This window comes from Pseudorasbora parva, chromosome 8 (genome assembly GCF_024679245.1).
Source record: "Pseudorasbora parva isolate DD20220531a chromosome 8, ASM2467924v1, whole genome shotgun sequence".
Classification (NCBI taxonomy): Eukaryota; Metazoa; Chordata; class Actinopteri; order Cypriniformes; family Gobionidae; genus Pseudorasbora; species Pseudorasbora parva.
The window spans coordinates 26,341,096-26,364,184 of record NC_090179.1 but is presented as its reverse complement, the minus strand read 5'-3'; positions in this window follow the sequence as shown (position 1 = coordinate 26,364,184).

Genomic DNA, 23,089 nt, shown 5'->3' with positions numbered 1-23,089 from the left:
TTATGTGGTATTACCTTGTTTGGACATAGTACTAATATAATACCACGTTTTGTCTTTGGACCATAATATGGATACCTTGAAGTACCCTGGTACAACCCAGTACATTTTGGATAGATGGGGAGAAGTCCCTACTCTGCCAAGCTTGCTCTTTGATTCCCCCCACCCACACAGCCCATCTCTCCTAGCTCTCCCACTTTTTCTCTCTCTCCTCTGCACTTATTTTCTGCCCCTGCTGTGGTTTTGAATCCCTCCAGCTTGTCAAGAGGACTGGCTGTGCGGACAGCACCGCATCAAGCATTACAATTCTGTGCAGCTTTGTGTGTATGTGTGTATGTGTGTGTGTGTGTGTGTGTGTGTGTCTGTGTGTGTGTGTGTGTGTGTGTGTGTGTGTGTGTGTGTGTGTGTGTGTGTGTGTGTGTAAGAGAGAGAGAGAGAGAGAGAGAGAGAGAGAGAGAGAAAGAGGAGGTGTTGCGAGGGGGGTTGTATTTTCAGGGGAGTTACCATAATTATATGACAAAATGCTGCAAATCTCACAGGGTGCCGAACACAGGAGCAGGGGTCAGGGGACAGAGCACTTTCGGCGGGGTAATTTGTAAATGTCATTCAGGTGGGCTCCTCTGTCAAAGCCTGGTATCCGCAGCAGGCTTTCTCATGCAGATTTTTTAGAACCAGTGCTGCCAATGCTGGTTAATTCTGCTGACCTCCTTGGCAGTATTATCTAGTGTTGCCTGTATAATCAGCAAAAATGCGTTTAAAAAAACACTCATTGCGTAATGAAAAATATTCTGCTAACCTTGTTACAATTTTTGATAGTATTTTTTGTCTCAAAATTGTCCATATCTCATTATTTGATATAGGGGAAAAGATTTATTGTGCTTGAAAAAAATAAATATATAAAAATAAATATAAATATAAATATATATACTATTAGAACCCTTAAATATGTCATGACATGGATTTATTTTATTATTTTAATATGTTCCTTGACATTCATTTATAACGTTAATAAAGTTTTTGGCAAAAAAATAAATAATATATACTGTGTATATACATATATATATAAATTATATATACTGTGTATATACAGTCTTGTTTAAAATAATAGCAGTACAATGTGACTAACCAGAATAATCAAGGTTTTTAGTATATTTTTTATTGCTACGTGGCAAACAAGTTACCAGTAGGTTCAGTAGATTGTCAGAAAACAAACAAGACCCAGCATTCATGATATGCACGCTCTTAAGGCTGTGCAATTGATATTCATTTTCCTAAGGGGCGGTGAACAGCCTTACAAAAGTGTAAGCTTTCAAAAGCTAGCCTAGTATACAATATATCAACATATGATGTTTAGCAGGCGAGCACAGGCAAACAGCTTTACCCTTTGTTTACATCATAGCAACAAAATAAAATGTATAATTGGAACTGTTAATAGAAAATGTAACTACAAATAATAAACATACTTACAGGTTGTGTTCCACAAACAACAGCTCGTTCCGACAAAGTGGGAACTGCTCCATTTTTGGGAGAAGCTTTTGTGCGTAGGCTTCTCTCATAGTTTCTAAAAGCTTTTCTATGTAAAATGGGGTGCACACATATAAACGTTGGGATTATAATGCTTATAATGATGATATAATGATTAAAAAAATGAACCACTCAAAGTTCATCAGCCTAAGGAAGGTCAAACAAATTCTGGAAACAGGGTAGAAAAAACTGTCCTTGACATGGCAACAACACTGTCTTCTCTAATGCAGCTCAACCAGGCCACTCCATCTTTATTGCTTATTCCGTAGGCGGGATTATTTAAATGAGTAACATTGTGACTTCATAAATCCCAGAAAATGACCATATGACATTGTAAATTTGATTTCTCATGACCCCTTAACACATTTGCATGTGAAATTATTTTCAGGACAATCATTTTACCCTCGATTGGTAAATCCAGCATTGCTGTAATACAAAGTCTCATATTGTAACATAAAAGCAAGATTAATATAAAAATGTTAAACTATTTTCTATAAACTATAAGTCAGAGGAACATGTTAAAAGAATTTTAAAGAATTTAAATAAAAAAAGAATGTAGAATTTTCATAAAGTTATTTATTCATCGATATTTAAACCAAATGGAACTGTTGTTTGGAGAACAAAATAGTGCCCATTGCATGGACAGAGACAAAAAAAATGCATTGCTATGGTAAAACATTCAGTGCTGTGCAATCGTTCTTTGAGTGTTTGGCCTCGGTACCCAGTTGATAGAAACGACATGAGGTCAGACACTGGCTATATGATTAGGTGCCTCTGAGATGACCAGAGACCAGCTGCAGAATGTGTTACTCCAATCTGAATAATCACAAGAGAGCATTCCAGACCCAATCGATGCACTATCACTATTATCCTTTAAAAGAGCCGCCTCATTTTCCCTCAAGTGGGCTATCAATGTTGCCTCTACCCATTCAAGGCCTGGCCGAAGTTTCCATCTCATCCCTCCGCTGTCTGAATTAATTTCAAGGCCATAGCTTGTTGTAGCCTTGCTTGCGAGAGCTTGTAGGTATCTCCGGCACACTACGTAGCTGAGAAAGACACTTACCACCTAGATACAGAGGTTTTGAGGATAGAGTCAAAGCCTCAAGGACTGAGACATTGCACAGAGTGGACGGTTACACAAGGGATGAGAAAGTGCAAGGATTTCAGAAGCGCTTCCCAAAAGGTTTTACTGAGGAAAAGGCCATGAAGTGCTGTTTGGTGACGTGCTTCATTAGGATCCTTGAGAAACAGACCCTATAAACTCCTATGATTCATGGCCTCCACAACAGAATAGGAAGTACCGGTACAGTTGTATCAGCTAATCTGAATCACTGTTTACTGAACATATATTAAACTCAAGCATATTCAATGTGACTCATTAATGTGAGTCAATATATGAAATCAAAATCCAGTCCAGGTAGAAGCAAATCTGCATTCAAGAAAACAAACAGTACACTTGGGATCAGGGGAAAACCCAGATCTTAGAAGCTTGTCTAGATTTTATATGAAAAACAATGTGTTGCTGAAAATCAAGAAAAATTTTATAGACTGAATGTTAAAGCTGCACTATGTCATTTTTTCGTCCACTACATGGCGCCTATTCAAAACAAAGGCGTAGTTTGATGATGCCAAGTTTGAGCTCAGAATCTTGGGACGTGGTTTTCACCTCACAGCCGGTGGAAAAGAATCGGGATAGGACTCGGGCAGAAATCATGTTCATGGATGTGATTATTAACGTTACTGTAGTATGAAGGAGAGTAGGAGCGAGTGTTGAGGAGCTGAGCAAGGCCGCTTCAGCGACTGTTGAGCAACACACGGCTTGCAAGCAGCGGGGCTTTAATTATGATGGGGCACAGTTGCCAGCGCCATTTCCGCTTTTCCGGTCAAGAGTATGAGGTAACGGAGCTCTTTTTATCATATTAGATACATTTAAGTGTGTTGAAAATGATGTTCTGACGTTACTCTGTGTGTTCGCTCAGCGGCTGCTGTGACACTTGTTCACACTGCTAAGAGTAAAGCGTTTCTGCAGAATAAATCCGCAAACCGAGGGTAACGCAGATATAACGCAATTGACAGGCGACTCCCTCAGACGTCCCGGCTCCCTGGTTAAAATAGCAATTTTCTCACAATTTACAAATAGTTGGAAACATTTGGGATATTGTAAGAACTCAACTGAACAAAATATAACACTGGCCTGGTGGTTTTTGGATAATTTACTGCAGAAATCCTACATACAAATCCTTGTGAGTGCAAAAATCCAAAAGTGCAACACCCGCTTCCACTCAAAATCCAATGGGTAAAACTAAGTCCCCATCCTACATGTTTTCTTTTTAAATAAACCATTACACTTGGATGTACGTTACAATACGAAACCAAATATTTGTCACTTGCATTTTATCTCGACTTTAAAGTTGCATTCACACTACCAGGGAATTTGTTGCTGCATGTCGCCAGTGGCTGGCGGTGAGGTCGCTATAGTGGGTGTTCCCACCACGCGCCATTTTGTTGCTGCCTGTCGCTGGTAGCGCGAATGCACCTTAATAAAGACTCGCTTGCTGTCGCAATGACCAGTTATACAAAAATGGAATGTTAGAAATGCATTTAATTCATGCAATGAGACTGTAATAAAGTTCGTAGAAATGGGAAGGAAGGAGACGGGAACCGGCGAACGTTCAACAAATTTAATTAAATAAATAAACAAAACGAAAGTAAACCGTGAGGGGCTTTGTTACACACATAACAAAACACAAACAAAGCTCAACATAAAGTCCAGGCGTCCTTGACTGGTGTCGCTCATCCTTAAATGCCTCCGAGCTCCCTCATGAGAGGACTCCAGACCGGTGTGGCTCGCAGGTGACGCTCCTTCGCAAGCACGCCCCCGGGCTCACTCGCTTCTCCAATGTCTCTCGCTCGTTCACCTCGCCACAGAGACAACATGTCTCAAACAGCAAACACTTTGGTCAAAGCATGTTAAAATATATACTTACAATTGAGTTTGAAGTACTTAAAGGGTTTTGTTCACCCAAAAATGAAAATTCTGTCAGTAATTACACAGTAACCTCATTTCTTTCCAAAACCGTAACATCTTCGGAACACAAATAAAGATATTTTTAATGAAATCCAAAAATTTTATGAACCATCCATGGACAGCAACGCCATTGCAACTTTCAAGCCTCAGAAAGGTAGTAAAGACATTGTTAAAATTGTCCATGTGACACCAGTGGTACAACCTTAAATGTTATGGAGCGACAAGAATACTTTGTGCGTCAATACAAAAATAACGACTTTATTTAACAATTTCTTCTCATCTGTGTCATATGTCATAGTAAATAGAGTGCAGAGCTTCCGGGTTCTACAACAGAACGCCGTAGAGGTTGAACCATTGTAGCCACATGGACTAATTTAACAATGTTTCATCAAAAATATCTTAATTTGTGTTCCGAAGATGAACAAAGGTCTTACAGGTTTGGAATGACATGAGAGTGAGCAATTAATGACAGAATTTGCATTTTTGGGTGAACTAACCCAAAATAATATAAAGCACTCTCATATTCAGGACAAATCCCATAGGTTCGTGCACTTTTCCCTCAGCAGCTCACATTAATTCCATCTATTTTTCAGAAGCATTTTGTCCATAGAAATGCGATATTCAAAATTGTAAAGCGCTCTTACTGTGTCAATTGTTTTCTTTAACGATTAGTTGTTGCAGCCCGACATGAGACATTCCTTTTCATGGTTTTGGCATTCATTGGTGACTTTAAAGTGGGCAAGACAGCCATCATTACACTGTTTTCTTCAGCACAGTTGCTACAATAGGGCCGCGGGTTTTATACTTATTCAGAGTACAGCGCACTGCATCTTCCCATCCAAGCACCAATCATTATATCTAAAGCAGCTGTGATATTCATTATAAGGAGGCACCTCGCCTTGACCATTCTACTCGCAGCCAATGGCACAAAAGACTCCCCTCAATGCCTCGCCAACACTCTCATCTTGTGACAGCAATGCAACAAGTATGTATGCTAACCTGTTTAATTCCATTTTACTCGACTGTTAATATCTCCTTTCACTCTCCAACCGCTCCACCTCCTGATCCCTTCCAATAATTATGGCGCACTAAAGGGAGGACAGAGATGTCAAAACCTCATTCTGAAAGTGAAAACCTTAATCTAATGAATTGCAAATGTTTTTAAATAAAACTTGATGAATTAAACTTAATGAGATTATTTTACAAAACACATCCGCATACAAGTGCCGCCAAGAAGCGCTATTCACGTGGAATTGAAATGAACCGAAAGGCCTTTCTTGAGCTATGTAGGCTGAGAGGTCTGGGGTGAGAGGGTTTTCTCTTTTTTTCCACTGCAGGTCTGTCTATGGCCCAATACTGTAAGAACTTAATGCCATCAGGGACCCTGCTATTTGAATGCAGGGGCTTTTTTATCAGGAGCACAAGTGGTGCAGAAAAAATTGCTTGGGATTAATTTGGGTGGCGGCGAACACACAGCTGGGATCAGCGCGTGCAGCTTTCTCCGCCCGTGCTTGCGATATGCTGGGGTTGCATGGTCTGTTTATTAACGGTGACTCGACTCTCATTGAGGGGCTGAGACTGGGGGGCTGGAGTCAGTGGTGCAACTTTAAAAGGCATTTAGCCAATAATAACATACATGTACAATACGATAAGAAAATTAAACCTTTTTGGCCCCTCTCATCTTTGCAGCCACACCTAAGAACAGCCAGTTTTCCTCTCCTCTTTATCCATATCCAATGCAGAGCTCGGCTGTATCATCTCAAAACATGCAGGATCATGTCTTCATGTGTGTAAATAAGCAGAAAGCATATTACCGCTGTGTGTGAAGAATCAAAGCATGCGGCCTATGATACAACCCTATTGGAGATGTGAATGTAAATGCATGCTATGTTGTGACTGTTTTATTTCTCGATCATACCAAACTGTTTCTGTGGGGTGCAGATGGGTACTGTAGTTAATGGAGCAGCACTCTGAGGCATGGCTGCATTTCATTCGGCCAGACCATAGCGCTTTTCCAGCAGGAGTGGACGGTAGGCTTTGAGCAATGTTTGCAGTTGGGCATTCGTCCATTTAACACAGTATCTCTGAGCTGATGATAGTGGACCCACTGTGGAGGAAACGGCTTCAAGGGTACAGCTGCAGCTTCTCATAATGTGCTGTCCCTTTAGCACAACCATAATGTAAGTGAAGACGATGACTATGGCTGGTGATAAATAAAATAGAATTATAAAAACATACTGTTTGGCAAAAAATACAAATGATACATTTATTGTTTGTTTGTTTGTTTTGCACAGTATCTCAGAGATAAAAATATCTATTATTTTCAATTCCCCACAGCGTTCTGTATACATAATGCCGCATTCGACCACTCCAGACACGTCGGCGTGCCCGCCATCTCGCAACGGTCAGCGTGTCTTACTCATAACACTGTGCAGCTTCGTGTTGTGAAACTGCCAAGATTTAAATTCCACAAGAAATGGGATAACCTTTCAACGGTAAGAATGTGGTTTTTCATGTATTATCTGCAGTAGCGTACCGTGGGGTTTCAGTCAGGGCCTTCACTAACGATCAACACGCCCTACGCCATAAAAACACACACACACACACACACGATCAACAAGCCCCACGCCGTCGACATAACACACACACACACACACACGTTTGTTTTTGTGACATATGGGGACATTACATAGGCGCAATGGTTTTTATACCGTACAAACCGTATTTTCTATCCCCCTACACTGCCACTGCCCCTAAACCTACCCATCACAGGAAACATTCTGCATTTTTACTTTCTAAAAAAAACTCATCCTGTATGATTTATAAGCATTTTGAAAAGTGGGGACATGGCCAATGTCCTTATATTTTACCCTCTCCTTGTAATACCTGTGTCATAATACACATTTGTGTCCACACACACACACACACACACACACACACACACAACTGTAACTGCCGTTCTATCACTACACATCAAATTTTGATTGGCTAATGACCCACGTCAGTCAAAGCGATGGTCCAATGGAAAATAGCAGCTTCAATGGAAGGCAAGCTATCCTACTAGTGCTGGTCCTCGGGGCTGTGATGCGTTTAGATGATGACATGGAAAATACACCAAAAATAAATACATTCTATCTGGAAATATAATCAGTGGTGGGCTGTCATATATATATAGTTACGATTATATGTTTTTTTTACTATGGTAGTCTACATTTAATGTTCTTCCTTTTACTGTGGCAATTTTCGTTGTATTAGCTGACGCCTTCTTGTATTGTGTTAGTTTAGTAAAATCATCTGCTAAAGTATTATTTTATATATAGATATTAATATATGCGCCTAACTATGCTTGCAGACACAACTTGCGCTCCAATGTTAAACGACCAGCTTTGACTACTCCAATATGGCGGATAAATTACATATAGCAGCCCATTGAAACGGTCGCTAATGAAGCATCTATTTGCGTGTGTGTATGTGTATGTGTATGTATATATATATATATATATATATATATATATATATATATATATATATATATATATATATATATATATATATATATGGGGTACAGCATTCACGGTTCAATAAGGGCTGGTGAATTTCGTTTTTTTTTTCTTCGGTTTTGCATTTAATTAATTATTTCCATTCCTCTCCGTTTTAAATATTTCTCTCAGTTTATTATGGCTCTTTTTAAGTGTGCCTGTGAGTCTACGTGCTGATTTGAGCAAATATACAATCATATGCACTAAAGTTTAAGGGTGTTTACCTGCGTTTTAAAGCCTTGCCGGTTAAACATTTCATTCGCATGCTTATGCACTGTTTTGCATTGAGCGCGCACTAAATGTCTGTCAAACGCACGTGATTACTTTGCTAATACTGTCAGATACAAACACAGTCGGTTATGTCTAAAGTGAAAGTAAAATCGCATGCATCTGTATTTGAGACCAGGTCTTCAATTGACAGCAGCGCAGCCTAGAGTGAACTGCTTGTCCTTAAAAGGACAGTTCACCTCTAAAATGTTAATAAAAAAAAACTAAAGAACTTTAATACAATAGCTTTTAATCAATGTTGTATATTGAAGACTATGCAGTTTTAATTTTAGCCTACATTTATTCATTCAATTTTATTCATCTCTGAGCTGCCACTGTAAATCTTTAGGCCTATATATATTTATTTTATATTATACAATACACTGGGAATGTGTACAAGGTTTTAAGTACAAGTTTAAGTTTAAGTAAGGGTTTTCAAATATTTTAAGTAAAAGAATGAAAGAGTATTGCAATAAAAACATTTTCTCCTTAACCTTTTTCTGTTCCTGTCGCCTAAGAATAGAATAGCAAAAATATGAACCGAACTAAAAACATGTGGTTAAAAACCGAGGTGTGTGTATATATATATATATATATATATATATATATATATATATATATATATATATATATATATATATATATATATATATATATATATATATATATATATATATATATATATATATATATATATATATATATATTAGGCATGTGCCGATATCAGTTTTTCATGTTGCGATTCATTGCTGAAGCTTTTATCACGGTATTGAAATTAGTTGTAAAAAAAAGTGTTGTCATAGCATAACAGCTTTAAGAACTATTTTTGTAATAACAAAAATACCTGAATGTTTAAATACAATAATACAATGCACCAAAAATATATACAGCTCTGGAAAAAATTAAGAGACCACTTAACATCAAAAAATCCCAACAATTTTCAAACAGGTTAAAGTGCAAAAGAATTAGCCTATAAAAGAACAGCAGGTAACAAATTACAATAAGGTCTTATTATTTAATGCATTAACTAAGATTGAGCAACAGCTTCATTTGTTACAGAAAGTATAATGTTTTTGGTAATGTTAGTTAAGAAATACTGATCATTGTTAGTTTTATCTTTGGTCCATTAAAAAAGTTATTTTGATTTTAATGTTATTAAACTGTAACTAAGAAATTAAAATTAGAATAATTCATTCTTTATAAGTATTTTTCATTGTCAGTTTGGTAATAATGAATTAACATGTTAACTAATGAAGTTTTAGTGAACACTAACAAATAATGATGTTGTAGTCCAGATTAAAACATAAAAATGTTTAAGTTTGAAAATAAATAGCCTATTAAGTCTTTAAGTATTAAGTATTTGGTGCTGTGATGAACAACATTGAGATTACAAAACGAATGGCTGTTTTAAAAACTTCACTAGCGTGGTTGCTTTTGTTTGCGGGTTTCCAGGGTAATAACTGCATTCTGCAGTTCATCAGCGCCCTCTGCCGTCACTGAGCGGCACTTCATTAGCGCGTCTCCTTCACTCGTTCATGTGCTTCTCATTTACATCGGAGCGCGGTGTTGAGCATTTATAAGGTTGATGGGCAAAGTATTCTTGAGTGCATTATAAAAAATTTAATAATTGTTAATAAATTATTATTTACGATATTTAGAAGTGCCCACAATAACAATATTGTGCAAATTGATTATCGTGATATATCGCATTACCGAAAATCAGCACATGTCTAATATATATATATAAATATTCTCTCTATATGAATATGAATATACACACACCGGTCAGCCATAATATTATCCTGTTGAGGCATGGACTCCACTAGACCACTGAAGCTGTGCTGACCAAGATGTTAGCAGCAGATCATTTAAGTCCTGTAAGTTGCGAGGTGGGTCCCTAACAGGTCAGACTTGTTTGTTCAGCACTTTCAACAGATGCTCGATTGGGTTGAGATCTGGGGAATTTGGAGGCCAAGTCAAAAGTTCAAACTCGTTGTTGTGCTCCATAAACCATTCCTGAACCATTTTTGCTTTGTGGCAGGGCGCATCATCCTGCTGAAAGAGCCACAGCCACCGGGGAATACTGTTTCCATGAAAGGGTGTACAGGGTCTGCAACGATGCTTAAGTAGGTGGGATGGCAGGTCCCAGCAGAACATTGCCTAAAGTATCACACTGCCTCCACCGGCTTGCCTTCTTCCCATAGTGCATCCTGGTGCCATGTGTTCCTTAGGTAAGCAATCCAGACACACTCGGCCATCCACATGATGTAAAATAAAATATGATTCATCATATCAGGCCACCTTCTTCCATTGCTCTGTGGTCCAGTTCTGATGCTTACGCCACTGGTGGCGCTTTCGGCGGTGCTATTCACTTCACCTGCCATAATGTTATGCCTGATTGGTGCATATAGCCTATATATACTTGAATATCGAATATATATCAGGAAAGTCTCATCAGGAGAGACTTCAGTGAACATTTAAGATTCATGTGTGAAGGAATTGCTGAACTGAAGAGTTTTGAATCATTTAATCAACATAAAAAGAATTAATTCATATAAATGAACTAAAATATAAATCTGGTACACTATTAAAACATCTATCTTAATTTTATGATCAAAAAAAGTAAACTAACAACACAAAATATAGTCAATTAATATATTCAACTAATCATATAATGTGTATTTTCAATATATCAGCCAGCTATAATGATATACAAGAACAGAACTCCTACAAGTAAATGAAATTTGTGACTTAGGGAGAGAAAGAAAGGAAAAAAAGCAATTTTCCCAATAAATGCTAATCTAGCACCATTTTCAACCTGACTTCCATGTATGCTGTAATAAGACACTTAAGCACTCAACGACTAGTTCTCCCTTAGGGAACCATGGTGTCACTGCAACCGTCACTACAATAACGTGAAAGCACACTGCATTACACCCATTTGTAGAGGTCACGTTCAAATGAGCTTTTCATCAGGCATGCAGCCACACACATATATGCACATATCCTGTAGATGAGAACTTAGCAAATAAGCAGCGTCTGGCCAAAGGCAGTGTTATTTCACAGCATAACTATCTGAATTATTGCTCTAGCAAGAAAAGGATGGACAGAGAGAGATAAAAAAAAAGACACCACATGTCATTTCTGGTTGTAAAACCTAGTCCAAATCACACATATATATACACATATACAGTGAGGAAAATAAGTGTTTGTACACCCTGCTATTTTGCAAGTTCTCCCACTTAGAAATCATGGAGGGGTCTGAAATTGTCATCGTAGGTGCATGTCCACTATGAGAGACGTAATCTTTAAAAAAAAATCCAGAAATCACAATGTGATTTTAACTATTTATTTGTATGATACAGCTGCAAACAAGTATTTGAACACCTGAGAAAATCAATATTAATATTTTTTACATTAGCCTTTGTTTGCAATTACAGAGGTCAAACGTTTTCTGTAGTTTTTCAGCAGGTTTGCACTCACTGCAGGAGGGATTTTGGCCAACTCCTCCACAGAGATCTTCTCTAGATCGGTCAGGTTTCTGGCCTGTAGCTGAGAAACACAGAGTCTGAGCTTCCTCCAAAGATTCTCTATTCTCTATTCTCTATTAGGGTTGGGTCTGTAGACTGGCTAGGCCACGCCAGTACCTTGATATGCTTCTTATAGAGTCACTCCTTGATTATCCTGGCTGTGTGCTTCGGCTCATTGTCATGTTTGAAGACCCAGCCTCGACCCATCTTCAATGCTCTAACTGAGGAAAGGAGGTTGTTCCCCAAAATCTTGCAATATTTGACCCCGGTCATCCTCTCCTTAACACAGTGGAGTCGCTCTGTCCCATGTGCAGAAAAACACCCCCAAAGCATGATGCTACCACCCCCATGCTTCACAGTAGGGATGGTGTTCTTGGGATGGTACTCATCATTCTTCTTCCTCCAAACACGTTTAAAGGGGGGGTGAAACAATCAGTTTCAGTCAATCTCATGTCAATCTTGAGTACCTATAGAGTAGTATTGCATCCTTCACATCTCTGAAAAGTCTTTAGTTTTATTATATTTAAAAAAGAAATACAGGCTGTACAGAGTCTTTCCGGAAAAAAACGAGCGCCTGGAGGCGTATCGTGTGAGCGGAGCTAAAGAATGACAAGCGCGCAAAGCGATGACGTCCTCAAGCGTGGAGAAACCCTTGCTATCGATCTCAGCTAATACAGATATGATCCAGAGTCAGATCCGGAGGCTGAAATAAATTGAACAGGAGAAAAGCAGGACGTCCGTCTCTGTGGTATGGACTGTATTTAGTGGCCTGTCAACATTTTTGTGTCTTTACTCGCAGTTTATGAGGACATGATTTGGTTTATGGACTATTGTATGCGATTGTAGCAAAACGGTTTTGCACGTCAGACTAGTGTAACGTTATATATAGAACAACAATAGAGTCCGTTAGCGCATTTGAATGACGAAGCACGCGATCGTGTCGTTTACTTATGTTTACTCACGTGACGATAAGCAACAGCACAGACATTTGAAGCAGTTTTACTCACCGGCTGCTTCCAAAGCAGGACTGAACCTTTATCACTGGGACTGCTCTGTCAAAAACACACTTCTTGGAGTGTGGAGATCCACTTTGCGATGCGACTGAAGCAATGTTGTGAAGCTTCCCGTCATTTCTGCGTTGAAATCGGTTCAAATGCAGCGCTGCCTTCCCGGAATGCTGTGCTGAAGCATTGAAGTCGCTTGATGTCAAAGTGGAGGAATGAAGTGGAGCGCGGCACGGACTATAACCGACATAAGTGTTCACGGACGACTGGATCTGCACCTGAGAGAGTGTTTTTGGACGTACATTTCCTCTCTGACTCGAATCACGTGCGCGCGCACCCTACCGGGAGAAGAGCCCGTACGGCCCATACAAGGACCTTCCGCTCTTATTAACGTCAAGTCGAGCCATACTCGAAAAAAAATCTCCGAAACTTGTGAGAAACCGGAAGGAGTATTTTTGACACAGAAATACTCTATCAAACGTCCAACATTCGTTTTAGAAACTTTGTCTATGTTTAGGATGGGAAGTCTTTAACAGTGTAAAAAGCTCAGTATGCATGAAACAGCATTTCCCCCCCCCCCCCCCCCCCCTTTAATGGAATTATGACCAAAAGTTCTATTTTGGTCTCATCTGACCACATGACTTTCAACCCATGACTCCTCTGGATCATCCAAATGGTCATTGGCAAACTTAAGACGGGCCTGAACATGTGCTGGTTTAACCAGGGGAACCTTCCGTGCCATGCATGATTTCAAACCATGACTTCTTAGTGTATTACCAATAGGAACCTTGAAAATGGTGGTCTCAGCTCTCACAAAGTGTCTCTTACAGTGGACATGCACCTACGATGACAATTTCAGACCCCTCCATTATTTTCAAGTGGGAGAACTTGCAAAATAGAAGGGTGTTCAAATACTTAATTTCCTCACTGTATATATTATACATATACACATAGTCTGACAAATTAAACATAATTTGTAAATTGTGTTACAGTCGAGCTACAAAGTGTTTGCATTGTCAAGCTACAATCTCCATTTATCCATCCAAGTATACATGACAATAAATAATCAAATATTTGATTATCTGTCGGAACAACTAAACAACACCAAGGTCAATTATAGTGTAGAGTTTACATGTAGTAAGAGTTAACATAACATTAAAAAGGCAAAGTAAAGAAATAAACAAATATTAAAATGATTAAAATGACTAAAATATTAAAGTGAAATCTAAATAATTTTATGATAATTTAGTATACAATATTTTTTAATAATTATTTAAATGGTCTTACCATTTTGGTGGCAACTGAACATTTAAAATAAATGTAAACGTACTTGGTGCATCTCTATCCAGTTTTATTGAACAACCATTTCTAGAAGCTGGCATGACTTCTTCTTTCCAGAATAAAATAAAAAAATAAATCTCTCACTTCACACTTAGACATTAATGCATAAATACACTGTCAGTTAACAGAATGTAAAGCAAAGTGAAATCTTAATGACCCAGAAACCGACAACGTGTATGGTTTAAATCGCAGGAAACTTCCTCATATAAATAAATCAGAACGACAGATCTGGAAAGGAAAAACGTGCAAACCGGAGAAGAGAGAAGCAAATGGTAAAAGAGGCGGGGTGAAAGTTAAACAATCCAAGCAGTTTGTGAGCACGGCAGTGCATGAAGAAACAGGAAACATTGTGTGTGTTGGATTTAGTAAATGTGTCTGAAAGCAATCAAACAATGTCCGGACCAATACCAGCCTCATCATGATAAGAGGCAGCCGTGAGGCTGAGTGGCTAGCAGGCAGCTCTCTAATCAGAGGCCGGACCGCCGTAATTGCCTGCTACAATCTATCTCTGCCACTGCCGGCTCCATACTTTCCGTAGTATTAGAAGGCTGCCCAGTTCATTTCAATACGCAGCGCGCCGTCAAGTGAAATTGGCAGGGTAAATAGGAAACCGCTGTTTATTTCCTGCTTCCTTCTGTCGTACTGGGGCCAAACACAGAGTAAAAGAAAGTGCTATTAGCCTGGGCAGAATCCACACAAACCGCAGAAATTACTGTCAGCGGGCAACCCTCCTCAAGCCACAAACAATAGACGGCATCCAAATTAAAGCACAATAAATCACAATGCGTTTAGCTGCGCCGAGCCCACCGGAGTCTCATCGTTCTATGTGCGCGCATGTGTGCGTTTTGCGTATCAAGGAGCCGAGGGCCTCAAGCTCAGCAGAAAAACAGGTCTGGTGAAATCTTAGGTCATTATCAGGAGGTACATTCGACAATTCACCTCACACTGCTTTTAAACGCTGTCTTGAAAATAAAGCAGCCAAACAAGTGTAATGGCTTACAGAGAAAATAAGATAATAATAGTGAATGGTTCTGGGGAAACAATGAGGTTTTGTTACTTGTATTGTTGTCGAGGCAAATTCAACTCATTGTGTGCGCCGCCAAGCCAAAGAATGGATTTTTCCGTCTGGATATTCGTTTTCCTCCTTGTCAAGTAATATAAAAACATGCTGAAACGTTAACTAAGAAACATACCTTAAAAATACACATTCCGCATCTCAAATCTGATGGAAGTGCTGGGTTTAGATAACTCCTCCCTAAACCGATCTATAAGGACAACGAAACGAATGATACAGTTCATACTGCAGAGAGGCGAAAGGTCAATGCAATCACTTTATTATTGTGTGCACCATCACAACATTTACTCACCGCATACATCCCAGTCACTGATCTTCAAAAGATCTGTAATTAAACAGAGTAATTACATAGCTATACTTGCATGCAGACACCTTCAGAGGTCTGACATAATTAGTTATCATGACCACCACATAGTAAGCAGGAAAGAACGAATCAATATCCCATTCTAACCGACACGTTACAAACGGACAATAACAGGATCCCTGGAAGCATCCACATAGCCCTGTAAGAACTCAAGGCAGACCGGATATGTAAAGGAAAACTGCCATTACCTAAATAAATCACATGCTTGTGCCAATAAAATCTTTTGCCTTTTCTGTACATTAAGTCTTTGTGTTGAAAGTCGAATGGCAAACATGTTGCGATATTTTTGACAAGACAGACAGGGGAGTATTTTATATCATTTTTTTCTAGGGTACTTCAGTGCTTTTATGAGGGCGCTTGTGCTTTTTCAATCAGCAATAACAACAGTATTTGGCACCAACTATTCAGCAAGAGCCACAAAAAATAATGTTCGAACTATGGGTTCAAAAGGCCTGGATAAAAACATCATTCAGCCTCACTTTTTCACTTCTGGATGAATTCAACAATCGAGACTGAATGGTTGCTTCTTCAAAATAGGCTGCGGAGCTATTCCTTAAAATGACCTCTAATTACATTAAATATATTTTGAGTCTTTTCAAATTATGTGTTCGCCATTGGCCTGCACTTTTTTAAAGAAAATGGGTGAACAATTTCTGTTCTCTTTAGTTTTCCTGAAATGGCTTTTCCAAGTTGCTCTAGAGGGTCTGCAATTGGGAGGTACCAGGCATTGCCCCGTTAATTCTAATGTCCGCCGTTTGGGATTAACATGCTGAGAACACTGTTATATCTTTCCGAGATAGGTTACCATCTTTATTTTCATTTTCAACCAAATTTGACCTGATGTGGTGAAAATGTGGCACTATACCCCCTTCTAAATAATGTCACAGTCGTTTCATGTTCACACTGCGATATTAAGATGCAAGGCTGTAGATCTTCTCCGATTAATTACCACCAAAGTCTAAGAAGAGGCTCCGGCACCTAAAGCCTAAGGAACATTACGGACAAGAGCCTTGACTAAATCAGATTCTAACTGCTAAATCAATGCCAATTATTGTGAGACAATTGACAGCAATGCATCTGAAATGAGCCTCTACATTATTTCTGCCACTCTTTAACAAGGACTAGAGGAAAGTATAAGACTGTGAAATGTTGGTTTGGGTGAATTGTATTGGCAACCATGACAGGATTATACTGATTTACAGGAACAGGCTGCTTTTTGTGTATCAATGTGTTCATACTTATTTTCACTGGAGTGTACACAGAACACCATTCGCCAATCAAACACAACACGTATGTAAACGCAATCAATCACTTCAACGCCACTGAGGTCATCCAGTGATATTAATGCCGCATTATAAAAACAACAAGAGTATGCGGTCAAGAAATCAAATATATGAGATTTTGACCACTACTATGGTATAGTATCTATCAAAATGTATGAACAATTTGAGTTTAAACACCTTTGGGGGCTGCGCCAACTAATTAAAAACTCGGAAGTTTACAAATAATTTAAATTCATTTCTTTTTTTAAATTGGGGGGGGGGGTACTTTTGCATTGGGGTCTCCAATGCATTGCAGCGAGTCTCGGTTTGGACACACCACAAATCACAGTCATACATTAATACTACAAGAGTAATCGATTAATTCTGAATGTTGGGTCTTTCACAGTACGCTCTATTATTTCTAATTACCCAATGGGTCACGGAAGTATGCCTCTGCAATTGCACAGCGCCTACCAGGTATATAAAAAAGAAGGAGAGCCATTCTGGCCCTCCTGTCCACTCTTTCTCAAACATGCGTCTCAGCAGCCCTCTACCAAAAGATCACAGCTCCACCTAGTGCAATGCACAAGAAACGATTGTTAGTGAATGGAACTGACACAATGATCTTAGCAACACGCTTTACGTCATATTTGATTTTTTTTTTTTTTATTCAAGCTTCAAAAGTGTATAAAGATTGATTATAATTTTCAAAAAGGCACTTTTCAAATAGCTAAATGAGCAATTTAGATGAAATGATCCTTTCTATGCACAACTTTTCCTTTAGGACATAAATAATAAAACCAACCAAACATCCACTGCAAGAAAGTGAAAACACACAATGATAAATTATACGGCCTCAACAGAGTTATTGAGACCTAGTTTCCTAATAATATATAGTTCTCTGTCTATGAAATGGACACTAAAAAAAAAAATGACACCAATGCACTAATCTAATGTAAATCAGTCTATTATGTGAAATAACATTCAAAACCTTCTCATTTGATATACAAAATTTAAGGGGAAAAAGCATTATATATATACATATATACATATATATATATACACATAAATATATATATATATATATATATATATATATATATATATATATATATATATATATATATATATATATATATATATATATATATATATATATATATATATATATATATATATATATATATATATATATATATATATATATATTAGACACACACACACATACACACACACAGAAACAACCTTAACATGAGTGTAAAGTGCTTCGGGTGTACAGTAGTATATATGAAAGTGCTATATAAATGGCTCGTTCATACACGATATAGCATACAAATGTATTTAACATGATAATGTCTTATTTTATTATGTGCTTCATATTAATTTAGGTTTTCAGTGCAGCGGCTTAATTTAGGCAACGGGTTTGTTTTCTTGCTATCTTTTTATTTTTCACATATACAGCGACGCTATGCCCAGTAGTTAATTTAATTTAACTTTAATGAAAAAGTATGTGAACAGTATTTATGCATTTATGAACAGAAAACGAACATCTATTTTTGTACTGTCACATCTTGCCAATCCAGAGAGCAGACCAGGCTGGAAAATAGGCTCACCACACACACACACACATACACACACACACACTTTGTCTCTTCACACACACACACCCTCTTCACCCGCTGAGTTCCACAGTCTGGGCCTGCTGCACCGAGAGGGAATTTACATTTTAATAGGCAGAGCTGCTCGCGCCGACTTCGAATGAGGGTATATGCTCAGCTGAACAGCGGGAAATGCACCCCACAGCAGAAGTTTAGAATGAACCTCAAGACAATTCCTGGTGCACAAAGACAGAAAATGATATATTTTAGCCCATCTCTGTCGCGTATAGTGAAATATGCATACATATAGAAATCATTTTCTACCAGACCTCGTCCGAACGTCTCCAGGTTTATGCAACATTTCGGCATTTAAGCAGCAGCTTTCAATGCATCTTGTTGCGAACGGGACTGGGATCTAATGCACTGTGCGGAAAAAGAAAAGAAACCTGCATGGACTTCCAGTACCAGAGTGACAATATCTTGATTAGCTACATAGCAACCTCAAACTGGACTCTATGGAATCATTTTTTGGCAATATAGGTTCAGAAAGGATTTTGTTTTATTATTATTAAGTTCTATGCAAATGTTTTCATTATGCCAAATTCATTAACTTAATCATTTTTACTATAATAATAATAATAATTATTATTATTATTATTATTATTATTATTATTATTATTATTATTACTACTACTACTACTACAAATAATCACCTTTAGGGTGTTTTCCATCTGTCACTGACCTAATTACTAATGTGACCACAAATGCTCCTGTATAAAATATCAGAGCTCAAATTTATGTTCATCCGTTTCTACATTCTTATCAAAAAACATTCTGTGTTCTCATCTTTCTCTCTTTTTTGCGGTCCCTCATTTCACCGCCATGTCATGACTGAGTGTGAAACAGCACAAGATGTCACTGCTCCGGGCATGCAATCAAGTGGCAGGCCCCTCCCAGCTCTAATTAATAACTATTGAACATGCTAACAACAATCAACACTAATTAAATACGAGCTTGTTGACAAGAGTGCAAACCTTATCAAAAACACCCCCCTTTAAAAAAAAAAAAAAAAAAAAGGGAGAAGGGAGAAGGGGGGATGAGGGAGGGCACTCCTGTTTTCCGTAATTAGTTAACGAAGAGCCCCGAGCCGCTCTTTCGATTGAGGGCCCCGCAAGCTAGTTAGGAGTTTGGTCTGACACCCTGAACAGAAGAAGCAGTCAGCCTAAACAGCAGGTCACATGACCATGCAGAATCTCCGCTCCGGTTATAGGGCAAACAGAGCACAGAATGAACTGCTTTCAGCTTTTGAGGTGTTTCGCTGCTTATACAAGAGAGAATGGGATTTTATGTTGTAATATATGCAGGAGTGCGAATGAACACTCACCAAAAGCAAAATGAGATGAAAAATGGCTTTATCATGTAAATAAAACCAGTTGGCTGAAAAATTGCAATACAATGAAAGCTATATGAGAGGGTCTACAAACCAGATAGTGAAGAAAACAACAACTTTACCTCTATGGAATATGTACTATCCCAAGTTTATCAAGGAATTTTCCTTCAGAACTACATATAGTGACACAAACATCCCTAAAAGTCTTTATGTTTTTGACAAGGTTCACTGAGAGACACAGTTCATTTTGCATATGGTGAGTGACAAATGCCTGTGCTGCTTGTAATTTGTATTTTACATTCTATTTTAGAAATACATATTTAACTTTTCTATAAAAAATGTTATCTTACTACAATAAAAAAAAGTCATAAATATGCGTAATCTGGTTGCCTTAAAATGTTGAGTTTATTGAAATTAAAATTTCGAGTTTATACAATGAAGGAAATTGGTTAAATAAATAGAAACAAAAAATATTATTGTATCTGAACCACATGAAAAATGTGATAAATCATGAAAACAGCACAATTTGGCATGTTTCACTGTTATCACAAATATTTTAAAACACACACACACACACACACAATTACCCGATATGCTTACAAAATCTTTCAATAATATTTGACTAAAGGTTGTTGATTCTCAAATGTTCATTGTATTTTAATTTTTAATTTCAATGAACTCAAAATGTTAAGGCAACTAGGTAACTTTTTACAGTGTAGTAATTATAAGGATTGCCTATTACTTTGAAACCATTTAAAATAATAATAGAATAAATATTTATGGTAGGTAATGTCTCAGTTTACCCACAATTATATAATTATTATAATTAAAGTGTTGAACATAATTGCACGAACGTCCGTCAACCAATCAGAGTCAAGCATTCAACAGCACCGTAGTATAAGTAATAATTTTGTTGTTGCTTAAATAAACAAATGACAATACAACATAAAAATCACATTCAAGGAAAGACAACAAACTGACAAGAAAGTAAAAAAATCAACATCAGCGTACTCTAGAAAGCTAAATTGCTGGTCACTGTGGGCAATCTATGAATGACATTATCTGTCAATAGTGGTAGCCAACGTGAACACACTCAGCAAATGTCACAAAAGGGCAGGTTTGTGGTTTTAGGGAGCTGTTCATGGCAATACAGATTTAATTTCGACTATGAACAGGACAGCAGTATAGTGTAGAGGATTTGAGAGTTTGCTGGCAACAAACAGAACACAGTGGGCAGTCAGGGGCAAGACATTGCCCTCCAGTGCCCCAGTAACCTAACTGACATTTGTATGTGCGCAAACAACCCCTCACGCTCTCCCAAACCGGGAGTAATGCTGAGTGACAGCTACCACGGGGTACAGCCTTTGCATCGACAGCAGCCGTTTGTTTCCATGATCGCTCCCTGATAGGCAATTGAATTTGTCAGTGACCCTAAACAATTGCTCCGATGAGATCCAGCAGGCCCTTCCTTCCCCTGGCCCCACTGCCCATCCTGATCAATACAGCCAATCAATGGCCAGCGGCCGATATTGATGACTCTGTCCCGTCTGTTGCCTGCTGCACAGAAGCTTGCCAAGAGGGCAGCGGGCCTCGGTTTCCCTACACTTGTTGATCACTGTCGTCCATTGTTGGAACTGATGTCTAAATAATGCTGTGCTCCAATCTAAATCAGAGGTGGGAATAGTTAAGCTGAAATTTTCAACTGCCAACCTCAAAGTATTTCAGTCAATCATACATAATAGTAGTCAAATGCCAATGTCATAATGCCAATAATTACATATATAAAATCTGTGATGACAGAATGCTTGCTTTTGCTATTGGCAGCAAAAATAATTATGTATGATTTAAAAATGTTAATACATTTTAAAAATAGACGTAACGACTACCTTGGCAAATCATGTTGATAAAAGTTTGCAATTAGGTTCAATTTCGTAACCATATAGTAATAAATATTTTTACATTTTTAAACATATTTATAATACTTTAAATTACTTGAATAAATTTATATAAATTATCAAAATAAAAATTATATATATATATACACACATACATATATATTACATATATATATATATATATATATATATATATGTATATATATATATATATATATATATATATATATATATATATATATATATACACACACATAAATACATATATATATATATATATATATATATATATATATATACACACACATAAATACACATATATATATATATATATATATATATATATATATATATATATACATAAATATATATATATATATATATATATATATATATATATATATATATACATACTAATTATAATACTAAAATAATAATAATATAACAATACAGTAAATATAATACAGTTCAGTTTGTAAAAATTAGTAAACATTAATATTTTATGCAACTTTTAAATGTAAAAGTAATTAAAATAAATGCACAACTTGAATGTGCAAATTAACATTAACTTAATAAATGTTAAAAAATAAATACAACTATTTTTTCTAAAAAGTTTCTATGGGCTGGGCATGTTAGTCTCCACCATCTTGAACATGACATCAAACGGCCCATTTCACAGAAACTCAGGGTTTATTTCTCTGCTCACTTTTTAAGTAGGAAGTTTTCAGAGTTCCAAGTCATCTGGACGCTGCATTAGTATCCGTGTTTACATTGCTGCTCTTGCGATCAATCGCTCCTCTTACCATAAAGACTGCAAAAGTGCATGTGCATCAACCAGTGGAGATCAATGAGACCTCATGAATCCAATCAACATACCCCACCTGATCGCCATTGAGCTTTGAAAAGTAAAATGACAAGACTGCAGTTGTCTGCACAAGAGCACCTCTCTGGTTCAATGGCATCAGGTAGGGCTTTGGAGACCGAGAGAGTCCCAACTGTGAGGCCTGTGTGTCTGAAGAGTCTGGGGAAGTAGGGAACCATAATTAAAACCCTACCTGAGCTGCACTCTTGATTCAGAACAGGGATCACAAGCTCCCCATGCGGCACAGCTACGCCGCCCCCTCTACGCCACATGCCCCAAACTCTCGGCCTCATGTGGTTAAGGATTTTCCACCTTATTAGATAAATTGCTAGTGATCAAAAGTAGTGCTCCGGTTCAATATTTCAACCCATAAATAAAAAGCCCTCGTGGCTATATGTGGGCCTGCCAAGACA